We start from the raw sequence: 25,392 nt of genomic DNA, 5'->3' as shown, positions 1-25,392 counted from the left end.
CCGGTGCTGCTTGACATAGGGCCCCTCTTCTGCCCATAATATGGACTGAATGGCTGCGTTGTCTGCCCTTATGGGCAGTACGCTTGTAATGACCGGGGGTCTGAGAGAGATCCAGTGAGTCACAAACTGAGACAGAAACAGAAATAAACAACACTTTCTTTACTAAAACAGGGATTAGACTAAAATTCAGTATTGAATGAATCAGTCTAAGGTTCAGCCTGGGACACTGTCTCTACTAGATACACACAATCAGCAAGAGCTGAAATCAATGTGCCAATCTCAAGGTTTCCAGTTTATGTGAATTATTCTAGTGATCTGGAACAATTTTACCTAAACACAAAGTCAGTCTAGTGAGGGCGGTATATGGGGACCCCCTGAGATGGCACACTGAATACAATCCTACCACTATTAACAATAATAATGCACGAAACTATATCAATTGTTCTTATACCCTTATTATCAGGATACCCAGGTATCTTAAAATTATGGTACCGTTAACCGCAGATGCAGTCTATCACAGGCCTGTGAATCACGGTGGCTGCAGCTAGTCCCGGAAAACTTTGGCGCCAAAACAAAAACAAAGTTCACAAAAACAGCAAAAATTCCTTGTCTTGTCGGCCGATGCCGAGCCCACACGCCGGGGACTTTAGTCCTGTAGCCTCAGATTAAGGTCTGGGAAGATCTCTTCACAAAGGCTTGTCAATATCCTCTCAGTAGAAATGGCACCAGAAACCTTCTTTCCTCCCGAAGTCTCTCACTCTTATTCAGTACACCAACCATGTGCTCCGTCACAGAAATGGATTCCTCAGTCCCTTCCTTTATCACTCGACACGTGACTCCTCCAGCACAAAGTCTCTAATTCACTCAGCATGGACTTTGACAAAACTCCACAGAGCCACACAGCTTTCCCCAGCTCAGCACTTGTTCTTAAAGAGAGAAAGGGGTAAACAAACTCCACAGGGAAGTGTGTAAAGACAGCATCTTCCTGCAGCTCCGTTCTCACAGACTTCCTGTCTAGCCTCTCACACCTCAGACACTCTTAGAACACATAGAGTTTCTTGCACTGCCCCTCCTCTGAGCTCAGCCAAGCAAAAGTCACAGGATCCTAGTGCTCTCCTGCTGTTATCACATTTCACACTCTCACATGCTCCTGTCTGCATGGGCCCCTCTCCACCTTCGGGCCGGAGCGGTATGTCCGCCCCTGGCTTTGTGGGGGCTTATTAAACATTGCAAGTGTTCAATATAGAAGAAAAATGACACCAGATTTCACTCCATCTTTATTTGTTTTCTGAAAAATTCCTGACATTACAGAACTAAATTCAAATGCCTTTAATACCCCACTCTCTACATTGTGACTTAAATAAAAACAAAATATATCGGTAACAGGACAAACTTATGAAACTAAAATCTGTATCAGCAGGTTTAACAGCGGTAAAACAAAATTTTAGTTAAAATGCTGTCACTTCATTAAAAAAAAAAAGGTTTCTTTCAATTGCAACCAGTCATCCTGTCCCTGCAGCTGAAAAACACCCCCCATAGCATGATGCTGCCACCACCATGTTTCACTGTTGGGATTGTATTGGCAGGTGATGAGCAGTGCTGGTTTTCTCCACACATACCGCTTAGAATTGTCACCAAAAAGTTCTATCTTCATCTCATCAGACCAGAGAATCTTATTTCTCATAGTCTTGGAGTCCTTCATGTGTTTTTGAGCAAACTCTATGCTGGCTTTCATATGTCTTGCACTGAAGAGAGGCTTCTGTCGAGCTACTCTGCCATAAAGGCCCGACTGGTGGAGGGCTGCAGTGAGAGTTGACTTTGTGGAACTTTCTCCCATCTCCCTACTGCATCTCTGGAGCTCAGCCACAGTGATTTTGGGGTTCTTTACCTCTCACCAAAGCTCTTCTCCCACAATTGCTCAGTTTGGCAGGTCAGCCAGGTCTAGGAAGTCTTCTGGTGGTCCCAAACTTCTTCCATTTAAGGATTATGGAGGCCACTGTGCTCTTAGGATCCTTGAGTACAGCAGAAATTCTTTTGTAACCTTGGCCAGATCTGTGCCTTGCCACAATTTTGTCTCTGAGCTCCTTGGGCAGTTCCTTTTGAGCTCATGATTCTCATTTGGTCTGACATGCACTGTAAGCTGTGAGGTCTTATATAGACAGGTGTGTGCCTTTCCAAATCAAGTCCTATCAGTTTAATTAAACACAGCTAGACTCCAATGAAGGAGTAGAACCATCTCAAGGAGGATCACAAGGAAATGGACAGCATGTGACTAAAATATGAGTGTCTGAGTGTGATGAACCTGTAGCCGCCATCTTGGTAATGATAAATCATATCCAGGGATGGCCACACTTCAGCAGCCCCCACCCTTGGGACCTTCTGTTAAAAAGTCAACTAGATAAGTTTCCCCCATCCAGGCTCCTGTGAGATAAGAAGCCCCGGGGCCTACTTAACACTTGAATGCTAGGAGCTTCAAAGACTTCGAGAGGAAACACAGCCAGCAGGGGGGGGGGTGCTTCGTCTATCTGTACCTGACCATTTGTCCCATAGGACTAGTTTCTTTGTCTGTCACAAGCATGGAGGCATAAGATATAGAAACATGAAAAGTACACGCATGTTGCGTGGGATGGGCCAATAAAAAAATATCACGGCGTCCCGGAGCCATTGCGCACACAAGCCTCCGCGGTAGACGTTTGTACGTGCTCTGGAAGCCAAGATATAGCGCTGAGCCATTCCTGAGGACCGTATGGTATCATAATTGATATCAAAAGGTCGGTTACGGCGGCCCGAATTCATGGGAACCCCTGGGGGTATCATGAGACCATCCCAGAAGAAGTTATTGGGTTCCATAGAATTTGGGCTTCTGATCGAAGTTAGACCTGAGGGTGGAGACTGAGTCAGCTGACCTCACCAGCAGTGGGCGGGACAGGGCAGGTAAGACAGCAGGACAGACAAGAGACAAGTCAGTCTTGACCCAAGAGTGGGGTGCTGAACATCTGAGCACCAGCTGAGGCCACCAAGGGGAGGAGCAGTTTGACCATGCGGTGGTAGGCCTCAGCCTGTAACAAAGAACCGTGCCTGCGACCGCAGAATCCTCTCCCTGCGTCACAAGAAAATCAAGAAACCGGTAACTGATATGCTGTGGTGATTCTGTGTGTTGTATTCCATTGTTGTATAGTTTAGCCTGACCTTATACCTGTGTATATTTAGTTGTATATCGTGTATCTAGTGTATTATTATAATCAATTACCTCAAGTAATTGTGGGCCTGCCTTTTATTCTGCATAACGAACGCACGTCCGTGTGAGCTCGGCTCAAGCCAAAAACGCTACCCAGGGTTGGTTCCTGACCCGATATAGGCCCATTCACGGACTGGGCGTATATCTAAAATAGGGACTGGTGGCAGCATACCAACTGGGGATTGGGGAAGGCTGGTAGTGACGGTCGGAGGTTCAGATATATATATTCCTGGCGCGGCCAAGGAAGATATATATACCGCCCTCACTACAGAGGGCCCCGATACCCAGTAGGTTACAGGACAGTCTCCCTGGCGACCGCTTATCCTAGGTGCAGTTCCTTGACTGACCTGAGGCTAAGAGGGCGCTAGCGAGTTGTGCTGTGTAGTGACGTTACGGTTTAGTGACGTTGAAGGGGAACACTCTACCGTGTTGCCTGCGCTGGTTGCAGCTTCCTGGCACTACTTTCTCTAGGTGCAGTACCTTGACTGACCTGAGAGGTAAGGGGGCGCCAGAGAGCTGCACCCACCGGCCGGCTTTCATCACATTGGTGGCAGAGCGGTGGGATTGCAGAATAATAGTGTTGTGGGACCCCTACTCCCAGGCACTAAAGACTGCCAGTGGTAACTTCCACTGCTGGAGTCTTAAGGTCAGCCCAACGTTAGACGGTCAGGCTAAAAGTATAACAAGGTGTGTGCAAACTCAGGGTTGCAGCGGTGTCGGTTACCAAGATGGCAGACGGCACCAGGAGCAAGACCCTGCAAGAGGCTAATGCTACGGTCCGTGTGGCAGGAGGGGAGGACATTGTTACTCATGGCGAGGAGGAGTCCAGCCCGGGCACCTCAGGGAGCCAGTCCCCAGTATACGGTCCCGCAGTGGGCTGCCCACCACCTACCCAGCCCAGCCTGTCCAGATCACAAGCCCTTTTACAAGCGGCTATGGCAAGTCTCCAGTCTCATGGCGATGCCGTCTACAAAACCCTCCTGGCAGCATCAGAGAAGGCAGCGGAGGAGGAGCGTGCAGAGCGGGCTGCGGAGCGGGCTGCGGAGCAGGCTGCGGAGCGTGAAGCTGCAGAGCGCCGGGAGGCTGCGGAGCGTGCAGAGCGAGCTGCGGAGCGCCAGCACCAACTGGACCTGGCCCAGCGGGGGCTTCCGCTAGAGCAACCAACCCATCAGGAGACCAAGTCGTCCAAAGTCCGAGCTGAGGACTTCCCTCTACTGGAGAAGGATGGGGACCTGGACTCCTTTCTGGTGGCATTTGAACGGACCTGTCTTCAGCACCATCTGGCCCGGGATCAGTGGGCCAGATACCTGACCCCCCGTTTGAGGGGTAAGTCCCTGGATGCCTTGGGGGACTTACCTGCCGGGGAGGTACAGAACTACGACTGCATCAAGCGGGCCCTGATCCGGCAGTACAACCTCACTCCCGAGTCGTACCGCCAGAAGTTCCGGAGCCTGCTGCGTGGCCCCAAGGACACCTGGACCGATCATATGCGGGCGCTGTTGAGAGCCGCAGAGCACTGGACCTCGGGTCTAGCGCTTACTACCCGCCAGGAGGTCCAGGAACTGTTCGTCACGGAGCAGTTCTTGTGGAACTGCCCAGAGGACCTCCGACAGTTCCTCCGTGACCGAAAACCAACAGGGGCTTCTGCTACAGCCGCCCTGGCAGACGAGTATGCCAATAACAGGGCGCCTGAGCTGAAGAAGTCTGCCAGCAGCACCTGGAGAGGGGGTAAGCCCAGTCATGCCCCTGTTTCCCCGGCCCCTAGAACACAAGGGGTGTATCCCCCTGTTGCCCTCTCCAGGCAAGGACCAGACGTAAGACGTTGTCATCTATGCAACAAACCAGGACACTTTAGGGCTGAGTGTCCCCAGCGCCAAAAGACCCCATCCCAGTCCCAGAGAGCGCCCAATGTTTTGTGTGTGGGAGGGGGTGGTGGTAGGTCCCTGGACAACATCCAACCCGTCACCATAGGCCGTTCTGCGGTCATGGGACTGCGGGACACTGGCGCTGAACGAACACTGGTACGGCCTGAGGTGGTGTCCCCCCAGGACTTGGTACCAGGAAAGACTCTTTCCGTCTCCGGGGTTGGAGGCGTGGAGCCGGCACTTCCCGTTGCCATGGTGTATTTGGACTGGGGTGCCGGAAGGGGGATGCGGGAGGTGGGAGTAACGCCAAATATTCCCGCAAATGTTTTATTAGGGACCGACTTGGGGCGTCTAGTATCGCAGTATGTACCCTCTGAACCCCCAAGTTCGGCCCCCCAAGAGTGTATTGATTTGTCTGCTGCTAATGCCAACCATGTTGTATGTAGTGTGTGTCCTGCTGAGGAGGAGGGAGTGAAACCTGAGGGTAACACCTGCACAGACACAACACAAACAGGGTTAGTGAAAGCAGGTGGGGAGTGTGGGGATGCCCGCAGAGGTGCTCAGCCGGCGTGCCGTGACCTCTTGTCCTCCGGTGAGGGAGGGGGCGGGCAGGATTCTGTAGAGGGAAGCTCAGGGATGGAGAGGGGGGCAGCTACCGGCAGTGTAGGGCTCCCAGGGGTATCCAGGCTGCTGAGTATAGGCCCACTGCAGGGGGAGGAACAGGCCATGGGGGGTGGGGGTGTCCCAAGAGAGGAGCCGCCAGGTAAGACCCCAGGGCAGGAGTTCCCCACATCCGAGATGTCCAAAGGCCTAGGAAGCCTGCCTGATCGGGCGGCTTGGTCAGAAACAGAGGGGAAGCAGGCACTACCCACGGTCACAGCGGTCATAGCCGCTGTCACCAGGAGTGGGAGCGCCGGAGCCCAAGGAGCCTTGCAGAGGTCCGACGGCTTCCCCACTTCTGACCAAGTGTCTGCCGGGTCAGACAGCGGCCAGGTGACATGCCCGGAGGGGCTGACGGAGGATGTGGCAGTTTCGTCGATTCTGGCCACATCAAGTCAGGAATTTCAGGCTGCGTTGGAAGCAGACGACAGCCTGAAAGCTCTCAAGGAACAGGCGGCACAGCCTCCCATGGAGTCAGACTGCGAGCGTGTGGTCTGGGACCAGGGACGGCTGTACCGGGTAACGGTCCAGCAGGGTTCACCGGAGGCGTGGCCCAGGGACCGACAGTTAGTGGTACCCTATCCGTTCAGGGCGGAATTGTTGCGGATCGCACACGAGATTCCGATGGCCGGACACCTAGGGATCGCTAAAACCAAGGCCAGGATAGCTCAGCATTTCTACTGGCCTGGGATGGGAGCCGCGGTGGGTGCCTACTGCCGTTCGTGTGACACCTGTCAGAGGGTGGGGAAGGCGGGGCCGCGCCCCAAAGCCCCACTGGTAACTCTGCCAATCATCGAAGAGCCTTTCTCGAGGGTCGCTGTGGATCTTATTGGACCTCTGTCCACTCCCAGCCACTCCGGGAAATGCTTCATACTCACGGTAGTGGACTATGCCACCCGGTACCCGGAAGCGGTAGCTTTGTCGTCCATTCGGGCCGACAAGGTGGCTACCGCCTTACTGGAGATCTTCTCCAGAGTGGGTTTCCCCCAAGAAATGCTCACCGACCGAGGGACCCAGTTCATGTCGCGGCTGATGGAGTCCCTCTGTAAGCAAATGCAGGTGCAACATCTGGTGGCCAGCCCGTATCACCCACAGACTAATGGCCTGTGTGAGCGGTTCAATGGCACCTTAAAGCAGATGCTTAAGATGTTGGTCGACTCCCACGGGAGAGACTGGGAGCGTTACCTCCCACACCTCCTATTTGCTTACCGGGAGGTTCCGCAGGCCTCAACGGGGTTCTCCCCCTTTGAGCTCCTGTACGGGCGACGGGTACGGGGCCCCCTGGCTCTGGTGAAGGAAGCATGGGAAGGGGATTTGGCCACCCCCGAGGTGTCGGTCATCGAGTATGTCGTGCGCCACCGGGACAGGATGATGGCCTTGGCAAAGCTGGTGCAGGACAATATGGCCCAGGCCCAGGCCGACCAGAAGCGGTGGTACGACCAGAATGCTTGTGAGAGGACCTACCAGGTGGGTCAAAAGGTGTGGGTACTGGTCCCCGTACCACAGAACAAGCTTCAGGCAGCCTGGGAAGGTCCCTACTTCGTGCACCAGAAACTCAATGCCGTCACCTATCTGGTCACCCTGGATCACGCCCGTGGAAGGAGGAAGGCCTTCCACGTGAACATGATGAAGGCTCATCATGAGCGGGAAGCGACTGCCCACCCAGTGTGCAACCTTCCCGAGGAAGGAGAGGTAGAAACCCTCCTGGATCTGCTCACCCAAGCCAAGGCGGGTGGGTCCATCGAGGATGTGGGGGTTGGCCACCAGCTCACGGAGGACCAACGGTCCCAGCTGGGGACCACCCTGCACCCCTTCCGGGGGCTGTTCAGCAGCCTGCCCGGAAGGACTGAGATGGCTGTCCACGACGTGGACACTGGCGATCACCCGCCGATCCGGCGTTCAGCATATCGGGTCTCTTTCGAGGTGCAGGGAAACATGCGCCAAGAGATAGACGAGATGCTGAAGCTGGGGGTGATCCAGGCATCCAGCAGCGCGTGGGCCTCGCCTGTAGTCCTCGTACCAAAGAAGGACCGAACTACACGGTTCTGCGTGGACTACCGGGGGCTCAACGCTGTAACGGCCACCGATGCGTTCCCCATACCACGCATCGATGACCTGCTCGATCGGATGGCCGGGGCTAAGTACCTGACCATCATGGATCTGAGCCGGGGGTACTGGCAGATTCCTCTGACCCCCGCGGCAAGGGAACGCTCTGCCTTTATCACCCCTTTTGGACTGTACGAGTCCACAGTGATGCCATTCGGCATGAAGAATGCCCCTGCCACTTTTCAGCGGATGGTCAATACGCTGCTTGAGGGACTTGAAGGGTACGCGGCTGCGTACTTGGACGATATTGCAGTCTTCAGTCCCACTTGGGAGGATCACCTAGAGCACCTGCGGCAGGTGCTCGGTCGGATCCACCGGGCAGGCTTGACCATCAAGCCGGAAAAGTGCCAGCTGGGCATGAGTGAGGTCCTCTACCTGGGTCACCGGGTAGGCGGGGGGGTTCTGAAGCCAGAACCGGGGAAAGTGGATGCCATCGCATCCTGGCCCACTCCTAGGACCAAAAAGCAGGTGATGTCCTTCTTGGGGACCGCCGGGTACTATAGGAGGTTCGTCCCACACTATAGCACCCTGGCCAAGCCCCTGACGGACCTCACCAAGAAGAAGCTGCCCGTCGCAGTCGACTGGACAGTCGCCTGCGAGACAGCTTTCGGGGCACTCAAGGCCGCCCTAAGTAGCTCCCCTGTACTGCAAGCTGCCGACTTCGACCGGCCGTTTGTGGTACAGACCGACGCCAGTGACTTTGGCCTCGGTGCTGTGCTAAGTCAGGTCAACACGACAGGCCAGGAACATCCTGTCTTGTACCTGAGCAGGAAGCTACTGCCCCGGGAGGTGGCTTACTCCACGGTGGAAAAAGAATGCCTGGCAATTGTATGGGCCCTGCAGCGTCTGCAGCCCTACTTGTACGGGAGCCATTTCACCGTGGAGACGGACCACAACCCCCTCAGCTGGTTACACACGGTCTCTGGGTCGAATGGCAGGTTGCTACGCTGGAGCCTCGCTCTCCAGCAGTACCACTTCTCCATTCGCCACAGAAGAGGCCGTGACCACGGTAACGCTGACGGGTTACCCCGGCAAGGGGAGGGTGCAGAAGGACGCACGGGGGAACACAGGAATGTGCTACCCCCTCGCGCCCTCGTATAGGGGGAGGTGTGATGAACCTGTAGCCGCCATCTTGGTAATGATAAATCATATCCAGGGATGGCCACACTTCAGCAGCCCCCACCCTTGGGACCTTCTGTTAAAAAGTCAACTAGATAAGTTTCCCCCATCCAGGCTCCTGTGAGATAAGAAGCCCCGGGGCCTACTTAACACTTGAATGCTAGGAGCTTCAAAGACTTCGAGAGGAAACACAGCCAGCAGGGGGGGGGGTGCTTCGTCTATCTGTACCTGACCATTTGTCCCATAGGACTAGTTTCTTTGTCTGTCACAAGCATGGAGGCATAAGATATAGAAACATGAAAAGTACACGCATGTTGCGTGGGATGGGCCAATAAAAAAATATCACGGCGTCCCGGAGCCATTGCGCACCCAAGCCTCCGCGGTAGACGTTTGTACGTGCTCTGGAAGCCAAGATATAGCGCTGAGCCATTCCTGAGGACCGTATGGTATCATAATTGATATCAAAAGGTCGGTTACGGCGGCCCGAATTCATGGGAACCCCTGGGGGTATCATGAGACCATCCCAGAAGAAGTTATTGGGTTCCATAGAATTTGGGCTTCTAATCGAAGTTAGACCTGAGGGTGGAGACTGAGTCAGCTGACCTCACCAGCAGTGGGCGGGACAGGGCAGGTAAGACAGCAGGACAGACAAGAGACAAGTCAGTCTTGACCCAAGAGTGGGGTGCTGAACATCTGAGCACCAGCTGAGGCCACCAAGGGGAGGAGCAGTTTGACCATGCGGTGGTAGGCCTCAGCCTGTAACAAAGAACCGTGCCTGCGACCGCAGAATCCTCTCCCTGCGTCACAAGAAAATCAAGAAACCGGTAACTGATATGCTGTGGTGATTCTGTGTGTTGTATTCCATTGTTGTATAGTTTAGCCTGACCTTATACCTGTGTATATTTAGTTGTATATCGTGTATCTAGTGTATTATTATAATCAATTACCTCAAGTAATTGTGGGCCTGCCTTTTATTCTGCATAACGAACGCACGTCCGTGTGAGCTCGGCTCAAGCCAAAAACGCTACCCAGGGTTGGTTCCTGACCCGATATAGGCCCATTCACGGACTGGGCGTATATCTAAAATAGGGACTGGTGGCAGCATACCAACTGGGGATTGGGGAAGGCTGGTAGTGACGGTCGGAGGTTCAGATATATATATTCCTGGCGCGGCCAAGGAAGATATATATACCGCCCTCACTACAGAGGGCCCCGATACCCAGTAGGTTACAGGACAGTCTCCCTGGCGACCGCTTATCCTAGGTGCAGTTCCTTGACTGACCTGAGGCTAAGAGGGCGCTAGCGAGTTGTGCTGTGTAGTGACGTTACGGTTTAGTGACGTTGAAGGGGAACACTCTACCGTGTTGCCTGCGCTGGTTGCAGCTTCCTGGCACTACTTTCTCTAGGTGCAGTACCTTGACTGACCTGAGAGGTAAGGGGGCGCCAGAGAGCTGCACCCACCGGCCGGCTTTCATCACACTGAGCAAAGGGTCTGAATACTTATGACCATGTGATATTTAAGTTTATCTTTTTTAATAAATTTGCAAAAACTTCTACATTTCTCTTTTTTTTTTTCAGTCAAGATAGGATGCAGAGTGTACATTAATGAGAGCAAAAAAACTGAACTCTTTAGAATTTACCAAATGGCTGCAATGAAATAAAGTGTGAAAAATTTAAAGGGGTCTGAATACTTTCCGTACCCACTGTACATCCATGTAACTACCAGACACCTGCTCTAATTGTACAGTACATAACCGACTATTTTAAAAGACTTTAGCCACTAAGTTGTGATATGGTAAGGTGTTGTGTGGCCCAGCATCCTGTGAATGGGCCAGCAATTGGCTGCTGGGGCTACAAGGCGACTTTGGCCACAACAAAAAAAAAAGGTAGTAATATGCTAGTATTGGCAGATATTTTTGGCAGCAAGACACAGATCACAGTTAAGTATCACCATGCAGCCCAAGTCTTGAGATTGTCCCATGAACCAAGCTCATTTCAATTAATAGATCTTGGATCAATATGTTCCACAATTGGATGTATTAAAAAAAAAAGTGTACAGGACAGCATGGGATCACAGCTGCTGCATGGTCACAGTAGGGGAACATTTATATCATCATCATGGGAAACTTAAAAAGATAGCAGAAATTAAGATCCATTAATTAAAAATGAACTTTGTGGGTAACCCCCTTTAATATTGTGGAGGTCCACCTAGTCCAGTAGTCACATGGAATACAGTGGGGGACACCTAGGAGAAGTGAGTGCATGGATTTTATTATTTTATTATTTTTTTTTACAGTGAGGACACTGTGTGTGCAGACTACCACTACCCTCATCATAGTCCCTGCTGGTGCTGAACGCAGCGCAGGCATGGAACCATGATGAGAGTAGTGTTCAGAACCAAGCGCATGGGAACAGTATCACTTACTGGGCTGCTTTGTGTCGTTTTTATAGAAAACCTGTTTTGTCTGCTTTCGATGTGTTTAAGAAACCATAAGCACATAGGACACACAACAAGTGTGCTAAATTTCAAAAAACTTCATGTATACATCAACAGCACAATAAGTATACATGTAAATGAACACCAATAAAAACAGTAAAAGCAAGAAAAGAGATTGTATATGTGCATTGTACACCGAATAGCAAGCTTTGGGGCAGGTGACTAACCTGGCTGCAAAAGATCATTTAGAAAAAATTGGAAAAAATTGAAGTTAGGAGATCAGCCTAATTTGCCCACCCTGCTATTATAGCATATGTATCAATGTGTATCCAGTTACATGTTAAACACTGAAGAAACATAGTGATAAGCACAATACACTAATGGAGTAGATAATTACCCTATTTACCTATGCAGTCCAGCAAAGTTCTTTGTTGCATCCGCTTGAAAGAAGAGCAGGAAGACCCCCACTCGGTGGGTGTACGGAGGTCCTCGGCGAAAAAAAAGATGCACGTAGAGCTGCAGTGTAGGGAACAGGCAGCTCCAGCCGGTGGCGTGCCTGAACGCAAAAAGTTAACTGTTAACAGTTTCCTCTGATGAAGGAAACCGAGTTTTCTGAAACGCGTAAGGACCGGGACTTGCATGCTCCGTAGACTGGATGACGTCACACGCTGCTGTACATGTGGCTGCATTACTTTGTTTTTTTGCATTCACTGTGAAAATGTGCCGTTTAACCCCTTCCGGACTTGGCAATTTTCCATTTTTGCCCTTTTGTTTTTCCCTCCTTTGCTTCCAAGAGCCATAACTTTATTTTTCCATCGATATAGCTGTGTCACAACTTGTTTTTTTTGTGGTACAAGTTGCACTTTTGAATGACACCTTTCATTTTATCATATGGTGTACTAGAAAGCGGGGAAAAATTACAGGTGTAGCAAATCAGTGAAAAAAAGCTAAATTTCGCATTAAAAAAAATCCCTGCTGCTAATCTTGGGCAAAATGTGTGGCAAAAAGCACATAGTTAACATGCACATTTGCTCAGAATTTTGCAATGGAATTCATCCTATGTAAAGCAATGGGTGAAATCCACAGCGAAACGCTGCAGTTTAATTCAGATGTCGCACATTTAAAATCTGCACCGCAGGACAACTCCATGTGGATTCTGCAGCCAAAGTTAATCACAGACACAACACGGACTCCACACTGATGCCATCCATGTGCGTTCTGTGATTTTCATGGACCCATAAACTTGTATTTGTTCTTTTCATGTGTGATTCCAGTAAAGTTTTTATTTATATGGATGAGGTGACCACTATCTGACCAATTCATTACTATTTACAAAACATTTAATTGGTTCATGCGGATCTATAGAGCTATGATCATGATCTCCCTTGCATGTATAGCAGAGCTGAACATAGAACAGCTGAGCTGTGCTACAACACAGCTTTCAGGGCAATGATGATGCCGTCAGATGGTCTGAGGGATACTTTATGAGAAAGGGTCATATCTGCACTTGTTTTTCATAAACTAGACAGCATCATAAGGTACAAATTCAGATGGCATCAGTGGGTTCTTCAGCATAGCATAGCTGAACTGTGCTACAACCCAGCCGTCAGATGATTTATTAGACAGGGTCATTAGATGTGTGTCACCCCAGGCCTGGATGCCACAAATATTAAAGGCTGTGTCTGAGAGCAGGAGGGAGGTTCCCTGGTCAGGGACAATTAGCATGCAGCACCTCCTGTCCCAGGCCAGTAGGGGGAGCAGGCAGCCCCTATAAAAGCTGGAACTGGGGCAGGGTTAGAGAGACCAGAACCCACTTCTGAAGTGTCCAGAAGGGTTCTCAGAGAAGAGGGACAGGTCAGCAGCGGCTGAGGAGTCCGTGAGGCAGAGGAGAAACTGCAAGCCAGGGACAGAGGCGACGAGAGCCGGTCCTGGCTGAGAGAAGCACACAACCGGACATTGGGGTCCGAGGCTGTCAGGGTTGCAAGCCCAGCAGCAGAGAACCAACCCGCGAGGGATTTCAGGTCCCTTGGCCTAAGAAGCCTGGAGGCTCCGCCACACAGAGGGACCAGTACAGCAGGAGAAAGCAAAAGGTACCCAAGGCCCGAGTCGCAAGCCATACAGGCGAGAAGTACACGGCCAGCTCAGGGACATGGGCTATTACACCACGAAAAGGGGGATAGTCAGCAAGAGCATACAGAAAACGGTAGGCCTACACACTCACCCTGACCAGTGGGGCTCCCCCGAATGCTCTCCGATACCCAGGCCCATTCCTACCTGGTACTACTGTTGGGTCATTAGTAACATCTACAATAAAGACCCAGAACTGTTGGAAACAGGCTCTGAACTTTTACTATTGTGGCCGGCACTATCACCCCCAGCATCCATATATACTGCCCTGAGGCTACACTCTTCCCGTGGGGAGTTATCCTACCCCTGTGCTGCACACCAATACCAGCCTCAGCGGTCTGCCTCGCAACAGCGGTTATCTCTGACCGCAATCCACGGGTGGCGTAGTCGGACATTCATAAATCTATAAATAGACTGTCACAATTTGGTCTGACCACCCTGAGCCACGGGATCGGGTTGCCACTACTACCCCCAGCATCATACAGAAGCCCGGTCCCGGGTACCCCACGGCCCAGGGGGCGAGTCAGGTGCATCTGAGCACAATCGTCCAACAGCATTAGAACTACTGGAGGATGGATAAGTAGGGTAAAGAGAGTCATGTGGGATCATCATTAGGGAGGGGATAGCTGCAAATCAGTGCAGATGTAGAACTAGGTTGTATTGGCACAGATTATTATTAATTTTGTATGTACAGAAAACGGAGTTCTTATTTTGATTTTGTTAGTAACCCATTAAACCAAGGAAGTATTCCTATGGTGTGACCGTCCATCCATAATCACAGAAAATCATGGTCTCTGATGGCAGAAAAAAAAAATCTAAATACAATTTTCATGACGAACAAAGGAAACAAGGTCATGTTGCTAAGTAGTATAAATGCTGCCCGTGGTCCTGGGTTCAAATTGCACCAAGGACAACATCTGCAAGGAGTTTGTATGTTCTCCCCATGTTTGCGTGGGTTTCCTCTGGGTTCTCCGGTTTCCTCCCACACTCCAAAGACATACTGATAGGCAGGGTTGGACTGGCCCACCGGATAACCTAAGAATCCTCCGGTGGGCCCGCCCATCCAGGACACGCCCACCTACGGCACTTCTCATTTGTCAAGCGCAGCGCCTTCACATTAACTGTGCCTATCTGCTCCTGTATCTCGTCCACGTGCACGCTCCTTAGAGAGGGGTGAACATTTCATTCTGTACCCGGCTGCACTGCTCATCGGAGCAATGTGAAGTGCAACTCCTTCTCATGGCCTGCCGGCTTCAATACTGATCTTTATGGCACGCACTGCTCCTCAGAGAGCAGTGCACTCTTACTGGTACAGAGTCAACATGGTCACAGCTGACTCTGTGCTGATGGAGCGCTGCTGTCTTCTGATCAGCTGTTGTGTGTCTGTGTTTGGCATCGCGCTTCAGAGAGAGAGGTTACAGCAACCTGAGTATCAAGACAGGGTACCTTAGAGCGAAGCACACTTCTCGCACTGAATTGCTTCGTACTAAGGTGACCAGGGGTATGACCTCTAATCAGTCTAAGGTCAGATTTATTACCACCTACAACCATGAGTGGGAGAGCATCATGTCCATTTTAAAGCGTGATTGGCCTGTCCTCCAGACCGACCCTCATTTAAGGGATTCACTGGTGGATTATCCATTAATGACAGCTCGCAGATCTAGAAATCTGCGCAACATACTTGTTCGGAGTCATTATGCTCCCTAAACACCATCTTAGTTTGAATCTACTCGATCTTTGAGCAAATGCTTTCAGTGTGGGAATTGTCTGGCGTGCAGCAATGTCCTCCGCATTGCCTCATTCATGTCGGCGTACAGTACTAAAACATTATTAAGGAATATGTAAATTGTGGCACCTGCAATGTGGTGTATTATGCCACCTGCGGGTGCCAACTCATATATGTTGGTCTGACATCAAGAGAGTTGCGCAGATGTGTGAGGGAGCATGTGAGGGACATTGCTGCTGCCCGGATGGTGGAGGACCCTTCTTTATTGAAAACATTGCCCCGCCATTTTAGGACCCACCATGATTGCGACCCTGCTTCCCTTAAGGTTAGGGGGATTGAGGTCGTCCATGGTGGGATCCGCGGAGGCAATATTAGAAGAGTCCTTGCCCAGCGTGAAACGCGCTGGATTGTAACCCTGGGGACGATGACCCTTGGGGGTTTGAATGAATCCCTTAGTTTTGCCCCTTTTTTGTGAACATCGTTCCCAGTGTCTTCTGTGTTATGTACCTACATTACATTTTAAATATATATTTTTTAGATTTTTTTTTTTTTTTTAAAGAATTAAATCTGTTGTTTTTTTTGATGTAGCCCCCTCTAGTCTTCAGTACGATCTGATGTGAATGGACACCATCCTCCGGACGAAATTGGCATGGGCTGAAAAAGTGTGACTTTTATTACAGTCAGGATAATTGTAATTGTGGCCGCACTTTCACATATTAATTATTCTTGTAAAAGGTTTTCTGGGTTGATATATGTGGTATAGCTTTGCATTGTTAATGATTTTCCTTCTGTGCTCATATGTCCACTTTGGCCCATTAGGAGTTAATACCTACCCCTGTTCTAATGATCTGCCGTCACTTGCGCTCCCTCTATTCCCCCTCCCTCCTCTGAGAGACACAGCGTCTAGGACCGCGAGTGCGCATGTCCGGGAGTCATGGTGACGCGTCCCTGCTCCTGGACGTGCGCGCACTTCCTGCCGCGGTGACGCAGTTGTACTTCCGGTTCGGAGGTGAGAGACAGGAAGCGGTGTAGCGCTATAGAGAGTCTGGCATATGGCATTTTACAATGCCACAAGGTATATAAAGAGGCTGTGGCTTGGGGCTCATCATATTCCCCCCTGATAAAGCTATAACTCAAAGAGGAAACGTACGTTGGGGTTTGTAAGCGGGGGATTCTTCCACTGTGGGGTCCATGCATGGCGCTGCACTTTACTCAAGTTAGGCAGGGTACCCTTAAACCACACTTTGCATGTGTACCATTATGTCTTATGTGATGTAAATTTGTGGTTTCATGTTTTACAATCTCTGTGGTTTGTAGACAGATATGGTCATTTGTGATCATTCTAATACATAATTGATATGGACTGACATTATTTATATTACTTTGTTTACTACCATAACCTGTGGACTAATGACTGTATATCATTAAGTGTATGATTGTATGTAACATGCATTGACCTCTTTTTGTATCTATCTTTCTGACTCCAGAAATATGCTGTGAAAATTATATATTATCACTTGATTAAAATATATTGAATTGCACACCTTCTCTCCTTTTTTCCCTTTCCCTTTTTTTTAATCTAACACTGATTGCTTGCAGAGTTTCAGTGCAGCCAATCAGCATTAGTTTTGCTTGTGGGTCCTCACAAAAGAGTTGTACTGATTGGTCAAGCGCCATGCCCGGTTGGAGATGGAGATGGAGATGGAGATGATGGAGATGGAGATGGAGATGGAGATGGAGATGGAGATGGAGATGGAGATGGAGATGGAGATGGAGATGGAGATGGAGATGGAGATGGAGATGGAGATGGAGATGGAGATGGAGGGAGAAAGAGAGAGAGAGAGGGAGAGAGAGAGCTTCCTGCTGGAGACCTGGAGTGAGTCAGTGTGAGTACATTTCTTATAACTAGTTCTCCAGCCTCAACACTGTCATTTAATTGTCTCATGCAGTTAGGGGTGGAGGCCCCGAGGCTACTAGTGGGTGACACAGTGGGGAAAGGGGTCCTCAGAGTATTAGGGGGTGACAGTGGGGAAGGGGGCCCACAGAGTATTAGTGGGTGACTGGGGAAGGGGGTCCTCAGAGTATTAGGGGATGACACAGTGGGGAAGGGGGCCCACAGAGTATTAGGGAGTGACACAGTGGGAAAGGGGCCCACAAAGTATTAGTGGGTGACAGTTGGGAAGGGGGCCCTCAGAGTATTAGGGGGTGACACATTGGGGAAGGGGGCCCTCAGAGTAGTAAGGCGTGACACAGTGGGGAAGGGGGCCCTCAGAGAATTAGTGGGTGACAGTTGGGAAGGGGGCCCTCAGAGTATTAGGGGGTGACACAGTGGGGAAGGGGGCCCACAGAGTATTAGTGGGTGACAGTTGGGAAGGGGGCCCTCAGAGTAATAAGGGGTGACACAGTGGGGAAGGGGGCCCTCAGAGAATTAGTGGGTGACAGTTGGGAAGGGGGCCCACAGAGTATTAGGGGGTGACACAGTGGGGAAGGGGCCCACAGAGTATTAGTGGGTGACAGTTGGGAAGGGGGCCCTCAGAGTAATAAGGGGTGACACAGTGGGGAAGGGGGCCCTCAGAGTATTAGGGGGTGACAGTGGGGATGGGGGCCCTCAGAGTATTAGGGGGTGACACAGTGTGGAATGGGGCCCTCAGAGTATTAGGGGGTAACACAGTGGGGAAGGGGGCCCACAGAGCATTAGGGGGTGGCATAGTGGGAAAAGAGCCCACAGAGTATTAGTGGGGACAGTGGGGAAGGGGGCCATCAGTGTATTAGGGGATGACACAGTGGGAAAGGGGGCCCACAGAATATTAGTGGGTGACAGTGGGGAAGGGGGCCCTCAGAGTAGTAGGGGGTGACACAGTGGGGAAGGGGGCCCTCAGAGTATTAGGGGGTGACAGTGGGGAAGGGGGCCCTCAGAGTATTAGGGGGTGACACAGTGGGGAAGGGGGCCTTCAGAGTATTAGGGGGTGACACAGTGGGGAAGAGGGCCCACAGAACATTACGGGGTGACAGTGGTGAAGGGCGCCCACAGAGTATTAGGGGGTGACACAGTGGGAAAGGGGACCCACATAGTATTAGTGTGTGACAGTGGGGAAGGGGGCCCTCAGTGTATTAGGGGGTGACACAGTGGGAAAGGGGCCCACAGAATATTAGTGGGTGACAGTGGGGAAGGGGGCCCTCAGAGTAATAACGGGTGACACAGTGGGGAAGGGGGCCCTCAGAGTATTAGGGGGTGACATAGTGGGGAAGGGGCCCTTAGAGTATTAGGGAGTGACACAGTGGGGATGGGGGGCCCTCAGAGTATTAGGGGGTGACACAGTGGGGAAGGGGACCCTCAGAGTATTAGGGGGTGACACAGTGGGGAAGGGAGCCCACAGAGCATTAGGGGGTGACATAGTGGGAAAAGAGCCCACAGAGTATTAGTGGGGAAGAGGGCCCTCAGAGTAGTAGGGGGTGACACAGTGGGGAAGGGGGCCCTCAGAGTATTAGGGGGTGACACAGTGGGGAAGGGGGCCTTCAGAGTATTAGGGGGTGACACAGTGGGGAAGGGGGCCCACAGAGCATTACGGGGTGACAGTGGTGAAGGGGGCCCACAGAGTATTAGGGGGTGACACAGTGGGAAAGGGGGCCCACATAGTATTAGTGTGTGACAGTGGGGAAGGGGGCCCTCAGTGTATTAGGGGGTGACACAGTGGGAAAGGGGGCTCACAGAATATTAGTGGGTGGCTGTGGGGAAGGGGGCCCTCAGAGTAGTAGGGGGTGAAACAGTGGGGAAGTGAGTCCTCAGAGTATTAGGGGATGACATAGTGGGGAAGGGGGCCCTCAGTGTATTGGGGGTGACACAGTGGGAAAGGGGGCCCACAGAGCATTACGAGGTGACAGTGGTGAAGGGGGCCATCACAGTGTATTAGGGGGTGACACAGTGGGAAAGGTGGCCCACAGAGTATTAGGGGGTGACACAGTGGGAAACGGGGCCCACAGAGAATTAGTGGGTGAGAGTGGGTAAGGGGTCCCACAGAGTAGTAGGGGCTGACACAGTGGGGAAGGGGGCCCTCAGAGTATTAGGGGGTGACAGTGGGGAAGGGGGCCCATAGAGCATTAGTGGGGTGACACAGTGGGGAAGGGGGCCCACAGAGAATTAGGGGAGTGACACAGTGGGAAGGGGGCCCACAGAGCATTAGGGGGGGTGACACAATGGGAAGGGGGCCCACAGAATATTAGTGGGTGACAGTGGGGAAGGGGGCCCCTAGGTAATTAAGAGTGACAAAGTGTGAGAGGCCCCTCAGGTAATAAGGGATTACACAGTGTGCAAAGTGCCCCTCAGGTAAATACCCTGAAGTGGAGTAGTATTTTAAACATGAGGATCCGTCAGCTCTCCCGTGCGGTGTAGTATATAGAGGATGTGTGGTGTAGTATATAGAGGATGGGTCCCGTGCGGTGTAGTATATAGAGGATGTGTGGTGTAGTATATAGAGGATGGGTACCGTGCGGTATAGTATATAGAGGATGGGTCCCATGCGGTGTAGTATATAGAGGATGTGTGGTGTAGTATATAGAGAATGGGTCCCGTGCGGTGTAGTATATAGAGAATGGGTCCCGTGCGGTGTAGTATATAGAGGATGGGTCCCATTCGTTGCAGTATATAGAGGATGGGTCCTGTGTGGTGTAGTATATAGAGGATGGGTTCATGGGCGTACCCACCGTGGGGCAGGGGGGGCAGCTGCCCCCCCTAGAAGCAGGGACGCACGCCGCACTCCAGGGCCAGCATCAGCACGCGGGAAAATGCCGGGGCCCTCAGCAGGCGGGGGGGCCCTCACCGCGCGCTATGGGACCCGTGAGCGGAGGAGAGCAGTGTCAGCGCCCACTCTCCCCCGCTTGCTCAGGGCCCGGCAGCTGGCACAATACTTACCTCTCCCCGTGCCTCCGCAGCAGCTCCTGCATCCTCCTCGGCTGCTGCACTGTGACGTCTCAGGTCAGAGGGCGTGGTGACGTCTTTACACCGCGCTCTCTCCTGAGCAGTCACAGCGCAGAGCGGGATGAGGCCGGCGACGCTGGAGTCAGGAGCAGCGGCAGCAGGTGGGACGTGAGGTGAGTATTTGATTTAGTTATATTTATTGTATGGAGGCATGTGGCAGTATAAGGGAGGGGGGTGAGGTGGGTGCGTGAGACCCTGCATGGGGCATTATAAGGGAGGGATGTGTGTGACATCCTGCATGGGGCATTATAAGGAGGGGGGGTGTGACATCCTGCATGGGGCATTATAACAGGGGGGGGGTTACGTCCTGCATGGGGCGTTATAAGGGAGGGGGGGTGTGACATCCTGTATGGGGCATTATAAGGGGGAGTGACATCCTGCATGGGGCATTATAACGGGGAGGGGGAGGTGACATCCTGCATGGGGCATTATAAGGGAGGGGGGTGTGTGTGACATCCTGCATGGGGCATTATAAGGGAGGGGGGGTGTGACATCCTGCATGTGGCATTATAAGGGAGGGGGGGTGTGACATCCTGCATGGGGCATTATATGGGAGGAGAGGTGTGCGACATCCTGCATGGGGCATTATATGGGAGGGGAGGTGTGCGATATTCTGCATGGGGCAGTATAAGGGAGGGGGGTGTGTGACATCCTGCATGGGGCATTATATGGGGTGGTTGTGTGACTTCCTGCATGGGGCATTATAAGTGAGGGTGTGTGTGTGACATCCTGCATGGGGCATTATAAGGGGGGTGTACATCCTGCATGGGGCATTATAAGGGAGGGTGACATCCTGCATGGGGCATTATAAGGGAAGGGGGGTGTGACATCCTGCATGGGGCATTATAAGGGCGGGGGTGTGACATCCTGCATGGGGCATTATAAGGAGGGGGGTGTGTGTGACATCCTGCATAGGGCATTATAAGGGGGGGTGACATCCTGCATGGGGCATTGTAAGGTGGGGTGACATCCTACATGGGCCATTATATGGGGGGGAACAACCTGCGTGGGGCATTATGTGGGGGGAACAGCCTGCGTGGGGCATTATGTGGGGGGAACAGCCTGCGTGGGGCATTATGTGAGGGGAACAGCCTGCATGAAGCGTTATATGGGGGCCAGTATTATGTATGGAGCATTATATGGGGGCCAGTATCCTGCATGGAGTGTTATATGGGGGCCAGTATCCAGCATGGAGCGTTATATGGGGGCCAGTATCCTGTATGGATTGTTATATGGGGGCCAGTATTCCGTATGGAGCGTTATATGGGGGCTAGGATCCTGTATGGAGTGTTATATGGGGGCCAGTATTCCATATGGAGCATTATATGGGGGGCCAGTATTCTGTATGGAGCATTTTATGGGGGCCAGTATCCTGTATGGAGCGTTATATGGGGGCCAGTATCCTGTATGGAGCGTTATATGGGGGCCAGTATTCTGTATGGAGCGTTATATGGGGGCCAGTATCCTGTATGGAGCGTTATATGGGGGCCAGTATTCTGTATGGAGCGTTATATGAGGGCCAGTATCCTGTATGGAGCGTTATATGGGGGCCAGTATTCTCTATGGAGCGTTATACGGGGGCCAATATCCTGTATGGAGCGTTATATGGGGGCCAGTATCCTGTATGGAGTGTTATATGGGGGCCAGTATTCCGTATGGAGCGTTATATGGGGGCCAGTATTCTGTATGGAGCATTTTATGGGGGCCAGTATCCTGTATGGAGCGTTATATGGGGGCCAGTATCCTGTATGGAGCGTTATATGGGGGCCAGTATTCTGTATGGAGCGTTATATGGGGGCCAGTATCCGGTTTGGAGCGTTATATGGGGGCCAATATCCTGTATGGAGCGTTGTATGGGGGCCAGTATCCTGTATGGAGCGTTGTATGGGGGCCAGTATCCTGTATGGAGCGTTATATGGGGACCAGTATCCGGTATGGAGCATTTAGGGTGGCATGGTGGCGCAGTGGTTAGCACTGCAGCCTTGTAGCACTGGGGTCCTGGGTTCAAATCCCACCAAGGACAATATCTGCAAGGAGTTTTTATGTTCCCCCGTGTTTGTGTGGGTCTCCTCCAGGTTCTCCAGTTTCCTCCCACACTCCAAATACATACTGATAGGGAATCTAGATTGTGAGCCCCGATGGGGACAGCGACGATAATGTATGTAAAGCGCTGCAGAATATGTTAGCGCTATATAAAAAATAAAGATTATTATTATTTTATGGGGGCCAGTATTCTGTATGGAGCGTTATATGGGGGCCAGTATCCTGTATGGAGAGTTATATGGGGACCAGTGTCCAGTATGGAGCATTTTATGGGTGCCAGTATACTGTGTGGAGCGATTCGCTGGTTTCTGAGCTATTGTCGAATTTACAATAGATATCACTCATGAATGTAAGAAGTGAAATATTTGCATTGTACTATATATATATATTTCTCTTCGGTATCTGTGCTTCATGAATCGTGGTATGTGTTAAAGGGGCCCACTGACACTCTTTCTCCCGGTGCCCACAAAAACCTGGAGCCGGCCCTGCTGCACACACACTTAGAACACTGGCGGTCGCGGCCAGCGAAAGTTCCCTCTGCGGCCGGCCGCAGGTGACTGCCCTGCTCTGCACCCGGCGGCCGGAACTGCGTAGTGTCACTGCATGGGGTCCAGCCAGGATTACCTTTAACGCACGCTGAGTGACACAGCACACCGCATGTCACCTGATCAGGGTCCTGACTCCTGAGGCATGCTGACGTAGCACGCTGCCTGCCTCCCCTGTTTCCTGTCTCTGAGAATCCCGCCGGAGTGGAGCACTTGTCCTGTTACTGTGGGCCGGCTGCCAGTGACTGTGGCAGCCAGCCAGTGTAAATTACACAATACACTCACTCACTGTGTAATTATTGAAATTTCGAAGGGCCTTGGCCTTGGGAGTAGGAACCGGTCCGGACCTGGAGAAAGGACAGATGGTTAAAGACATTGAAGTGGCTGCACTTTTTGAGGAGGCTAATATTTTTTTCCCTGCAACAAGGCACGCACTCTTCATTTTAAGTGCTTTCCCGTCCACCACAGCTATTGTTGAAAGATCTTTCAGTACCCTTCGAAGGGTAAAGACCTGGCTCAGAAGTACAATGGGAGAGGACAGACTGACTGGATTGTGTTTGATGAGCGTCCATCGGAAATTCTTCAAGGAAAATCAGGACTGGATTGAAACTAAAGTTTTGAACAAGTTTTCTTCAAACCCAAGAAAAATGATATTAGTATAAGACATGTAATTAGAATAAAAATCAAAATTTTTGCAAGCAAATAATTGTAATGACTAATAAAGCACTTCTACAATTACATATAATTTTCTTAAAATTTTAATTTCATTCACCTTTTTCGTTCTAAAATTTTACAACCTGAACGACCATGGCTTGCCCCCCCTAGTCTTGATCCTGGGTACGCCCATGGATGGGTCCCGTGCGGTGTAGTATATAGAGGATGTGTGGTGTAGTATATAGAGGATGGGTCCCGTGCGGTGTAGTATATAGAGGATGTGTGGGGTAGTATACAGAGGATGGGTCCCGTGCGGTGTAGTATATAGAGGATGTGTGGTGTAGTATATAGAGGATGGGTCCCGTGCGGTGTAGTATATTGAGGATGGGTCCCGTGCGGTGTAGTATATTGAGGATGGGTCCCGTGCGGTGTAGTATATTGAGGATGGGTCCCATGCGGTGTAGTATATAGAGGATGGGTCAAGTGCGGTGTAGTATATAGAGGATGGGTCCCCTGCGGTGTAGTATATAGAGGATGTGTGGTGTAGTATATAGAGGATGAGTCCCATGCGGTGTAGTATATAGAGGATGGGTCCTGTGTGGTGTAGTATATAGATGAGTCCCGTGCGGTGTAGTATATAGAGGATGGGTCCCGTGCGGTGTAGTATATAGAGGATGGGTCCCATGCGGTGTAGTATATAGAGGATGTGTCCTTTGTGGTGTAGTATATAGAGGATGGGTCCCCTGCGGTGTAGTATATAGAGGATGAGTCCCATGCGGTGTAGTATATAGAGGATGGGTCCCATGCGGTGTAGTATATAGAGGATGTGTCCTTTGTGGTGTAGTATATAGAGGATGGGTCAAGTGCGGTGTGGTATATAAAGGATGCAGGGGCGTATCTAGGAGGGGGCGTGTAAGGAGACTATTGAGTGGAATAGTGTGAGGAGCCAGTGTGAGTGGGCACAGAATAGAGACTGGGTAGTGGGTGGGCGTTGGCATAGGGGTACAGTGTAAGGTCACAGTCAGGAGGGGAACAGTATGCTAAGGAGGGGGAATGTGATGAGGGGGCACAGTATAGAGACTGGGCCCTATAGGGGGGACACAGTGTGAGGACAGTGTGAAGAGGGGGCCAAGTATGGAAAGAAGAGGGCAGTGTGGAGAGCAGGTACCATAAGAGGGACAGTGTGTGGGTCATATTTTGTGCAGGGAATATAGTGAGGGGCAATTATTTATTCATGGGCTCAGCATAGGGCAGATATTTGTATTCAGGAGCATTATAATGACACTGCTATCTTTCAGGGCATCGTGTGGGGATGTGCTGCAGAAGCCCGGAGAAGACCGAAGTCTGCAGACACGAGCTGTCGATGAGAAAAGTCATCATGGCGTCTGGACAATAGGAAGAAAAGAAAGATGACGCTGTCTCTGGAGTCGTTCTCTATCAGGTACCTGGAGGTAAATGTTTTTTATGATGCTGACATTTTTTTATTTTTATTTATATTAGGAGCATTAACCCCTTTAAAGCCCATGACGTACTAATACGCGTCAGTGCCCTGGACTTTAAGAGCCTGACCCGTATTAGTACGTCATGGCAATCGCGCGCGCACACAGGTTGTGCGGGCGCGATCGCCGCCGGGTGTCAGCTGATTGTCACAGCTGACACCCGATACTATGTGCAGGGAGCGGTCCTGCACCGCTCCCAGCACATTAACCCCCGCGATGCTGCGATCGAAGTCGATCGCGGCATTGCGGGGGCAAGGGGAGGTGATCGGCGATACTCACCTCCTCTTCCTGCTTCCAGCGCTGTCTGAAGCGGCTTCCCGGGTGTTGCCATGACGACCCGATGTCGTCATGACAACATCCGGGTCACCAGGCAGCAGGAAGATTGCTTGGACATGCGC

The 25,392-nt window shown here is 51.4% G+C and overlaps 1 long non-coding RNA gene across 1 annotated transcript in view; it reads right to left on the bottom strand.

The window, feature by feature from the left end:
* Positions 1-456: 456 nt before the first annotated feature.
* LOC141250435 (uncharacterized) overlaps positions 457-25,392 on the bottom strand; it is a 53,116-nt gene continuing 28,180 nt past the window's right edge. The window contains exon 3 of the long non-coding RNA XR_012312669.1: positions 457-926. This is a non-coding gene — a long non-coding RNA (uncharacterized lncRNA). The remainder of the gene's footprint in view (positions 927-25,392) is intronic.

This window comes from Phyllobates terribilis, unplaced genomic scaffold, assembly GCF_046119375.1.
Source record: "Phyllobates terribilis strain yellow unplaced genomic scaffold, ASM4611937v1 Scaffold_2__4_contigs__length_985480577, whole genome shotgun sequence".
Lineage (NCBI taxonomy): Eukaryota > Metazoa > Chordata > Amphibia > Anura > Dendrobatidae > Phyllobates > Phyllobates terribilis.
Note: the sequence above shows the minus strand (reverse complement) of the source record. Positions and strands in the feature narration are given on the sequence as shown.